We start from the raw sequence: 4071 nt of genomic DNA, 5'->3' as shown, positions 1-4071 counted from the left end.
TATAATCATTTCCCCTCTATCATCTCTGTTTTTGTTATTTATTTTTTTCCTTTCAGTTTTCAGTGTTGCCATTTTCTTCTCCTAATCCTTCCTCAGTGCTGATTCCTCTCTCTCTCTCGTTTCTTTTCTTTTCTGTGACAGATATTCCACATCCTCTAATCTTCCTTTACTCCAGTCCCACACATCTGCCTTCCACCCATCTACCCACTTATTACCGTCTTAATATATGCTCCACTCCACAACTAATGACTACAATATCTCTCTCTCTGCCTCTTTCTCTCTTCCAGCTATGTCAGTCTCTGAACCACACAGAATAATGTGTGTACGTCCCCCTATGTGTCGAGGGAACCCTTATACTAGTCAGTATAAACCTGTGGGACTTTCTGAATGACTTGCCTAATGAAAAAGTAGCTTGGGTCTGCTTTTAGCAGTGTGGCCAGCCTGGTGATGGGCTTGGTCTCGTGTGGACAGTAAATCAAAACAGCTTGGCCATGCCTGCTCAAAGTAGCAGCAAAATCTCTCTCTCAAATCACACTTTACCATCTTGGAAATGGAGGAAAGCACTGGGTAGGATCATCTGGAATATGTAATGCCCAAGAAAAGGAGAGGATGGTCATGGCTTGATTGTCTTTTGCTCCATTTGAGGCCTACTCAGTCAGCCTTGGCTTGAGACTATAAACATCATTCATTTTTCCTAGTTATACCATCATCATCACCATTTACTTGGCTTTTGTTCATTACATCATGTCTGTTGCTGCATCTCTCTTTCTCTCCCTCCTCTATTTTGTCCTATTTTTCCCTTTTGTTGATTGTCTCTCTCTCTCTTTGTTTTGTCTTGCCTTTCCCCTTATTCTTCTTGACCTGTATGTCCATTTGTTCCTGTTCTGGCTTCATGCTGTCTCTTGTGGATCTTCTATCCAACACTCTACTTTGAGTAATACTCTTGCTATCACCACCACCTTCATTCAAACAACTTTGGTTTCAGGTACTCTCCACCTCCTCCCTCTCATGAACCACATCTCAACCTCAAATTACCACCACCACCACCACCATTCTCCTACACTGTCTTTTCAGTAGCTTTAAGCATATATTTTCTTATCTTTTTATCTCCATATTCCTTCCTTCCTTCCTTCAGTATTTACTCAATATATTTATTCCATAATTGCTTCAGGGTAAGATTTTAATTTTTTTTTTTTTTTCTCTAATTATGTGAAAACAATTCCTTGACATCAATTTACTGCGAATGGTTTTTGTTTATTTTGTGACACAAAAACATAAAAATGCTCAGTATGGACTTACGTTAAGTGTGTTGTCTTATGTTTATTCATATGTAAGACGTGTGTGTGAAAACAAATGTTTAATACATGTAGAGTTTATTCAAACATTGGCTTCTACCTGAAGTTTGTTGTGCCATACAAAAAATGGATTGTGACTGTGAAAGTTCAGCATTGAATAAATGAACTCTGTGTGTGTGTTATAAATTTTAATAATTGATGCAATTAGGCTGATTGGGTAAGTACTGTGCTGTTCCGTTCAGTGTTTGTAGGTTCATATATCTGCTGGTAGTTTTTTTGGTGCCTTTGGACAAAATACTTTATTTCTATGTTATTGGCATTCCATCGATTACAACAATGAGGATTCCAGTTGTTCTGGTCACCAGAACAGCCTGCTCTTGAAATTAATGTGCAAGCAGGTGAGCATTCTATAGAAATGTGTACCTTTAACATAGTTCTCAACAAGATTCAACATGACACAGAATGTGACCTGGTTGGCCCCTTTGAAATACAAGTACTACTAATTTTTGCCAGCTGAGTGGACTGGAACAACGTGAAATGAAGTGTCTTGCTCAAGGACACAATGTTGCTGCTGGATATCGAACTCATGACCTTACAGTCATGAGGGAAATGCCCGAACCTCCAAGCCACATGCTTTTCACTATGTTGCCTTAGTTTGCATATTTTGGAGTGGTGGGCAAGGTGAGGAGAAATTGCCATGCATGATGCAAGATATTTGATAGATTAGTCATAGCAGCTCATATGATACTGTCTGAAAGGAGACCGACTGACATAGGAACATGTCTCCTGCTATGTTTGATAGCAGAATTATTCTGGAGCTGTTATCGAGGTAATAGAAAATTAATCCTTTCATACTCACCTGACTAAGGCAGCTCTAGGTTCTAAAAACCAAACTCGTTTTCTAGTGATCTAAATTAAAACCTTCCGTCAAAATTTCATGTTAATTCAGGTTTCAAACACCAGCTTAATAATAACTAAGTTATTTCAATAAATTCTTCATCATTTTCAAAACCAACTGCGACAATGATAGTGAATTGCAAGAGAAATATGGTAATAATAGGGTTAAAGAAAATTCTGTTAATCCATTAGTTCCAACCTATGTAAACTGTCCCAAATGATTTTAAACGGTTCACTCAAGATTTGGAGGCAACTCAGATGAAGACAAAGATTAGCAACCAGGACTGAATTTTCAGTCTCTTCCAGTCCACTACCTCATAGATTCTCAGTTCAAATCTGTCTTTCTCCTTTCTTTTCTCAGCTAATGTTGAATGTCTGATTAGCATCTTCAGTCAAGTTAACTAGGCTTACTATGCCGTCTTGTACTTAATTCTAACCGTTCTGTTATTAGAAGAGCCCCTGCTTAATCACATCACCATGGAACAGTTCTGTTAACTGTGTCTTTCTGCTGGGTGTGTGATTAAAGGGGAGGTGGGGGGTCGTTTATTTCTTTTCTCTGTGGATAGTTCAGGGTGTGGCAAAAAAATAAAAAAATCCTCCCAGATTCACTATTCTTCATAGAACGTTTCCACAACAAACACACAGTGTACACCAGTCCCAACCATGATGGTAGCTAAAACAATAAACGGTAAAACATTTGCTGTATGAAGACATCATTGCCGCACTTTGTATTAATTTTTCAGAAAGTAATTTCAGTAAGTATAAAGTTCATTTTAAAAAAGAGTGCTTGTTGTATAAGTTGAAAAGGTGTAGATATATAAAAGGGTTAGAGATCCCCTTCGGTCATGAATGACCCTGGGATTGCACCTAGAAAGTTACCTTCCGAGGCACAAGTCCGGGCAAGGTTGTTTATGGAAGACCAGCAGTCACCTTTGCGTACCGGCCTCCCACCTCCAGTGTTATCTCAAGGGAAAGGCAAAGGGGCCAATGCAGCTTGGTACCAGTGATGTTGCAACTCGTTTCTTCAGCTGAATGAACTGGAGCAACGTCAAATAAAGTGTCTTGCTCAAGAACACAGCCTGGTCTGGGAATTGAACTCACTACCTCATGATTGTGAGCCCGACACTCTAATCACTGAGCCATGCACCCTCACTGTGCATGTGTGTGTATAAAAAAAATTGGATCTGTCAGCTTTAACAATGAGTGCTCTAATTATTTGATCCATAGAGTAGCCATGTAAGTGGCTGAGTACTCCACAGGCATTCTCGAGCCAAGTCATTGACACTGTGTGTAACATGGTTGACCCTTTGAATTGGAAAAATTTCTCTCAAAAGATTTGGACCCGAAGCCATGATAAAATTTATCATGTGTGATTGACCCCTGAGGACTTCTTGATTGTAAACTTAACTATTCAGCTAAACGTGCATCTTGGGTATGTATTTGTAAAGGTATATACATGTGTGCGTGTCTATATATATATATTTGTATATGTGTATGTATATACATATTTGTGTCATCATTGTTTAACATCCATTTTCCATGCTGGCATGGGTTGGACGGTTTGACTGGAGACGGGCAAGCCAGGAGGCTGCACCAGGCTCCAATCTGATCCGACAGTGTTTCTACAGCTGGATGCCACTAGCATGGGAACCAGTCAGGTGGCAATTGCCACAGTCAAACGACTGAAACAAATAAAAGTATTTATATATATATATATATATATATACACACACGTATATACACACGTATATATATGCATATGTATATATACACGTATATATATGCACATATATATATATATACACGTATATATATGCACATATATATATATATACACGTATATATATATGCACATATATATGTACATATGTATATATAT

This window comes from Octopus bimaculoides, chromosome 14, assembly GCF_001194135.2.
Source record: "Octopus bimaculoides isolate UCB-OBI-ISO-001 chromosome 14, ASM119413v2, whole genome shotgun sequence".
Lineage (NCBI taxonomy): Eukaryota > Metazoa > Mollusca > Cephalopoda > Octopoda > Octopodidae > Octopus > Octopus bimaculoides.
This window is presented reverse-complemented; position numbering follows the sequence as displayed.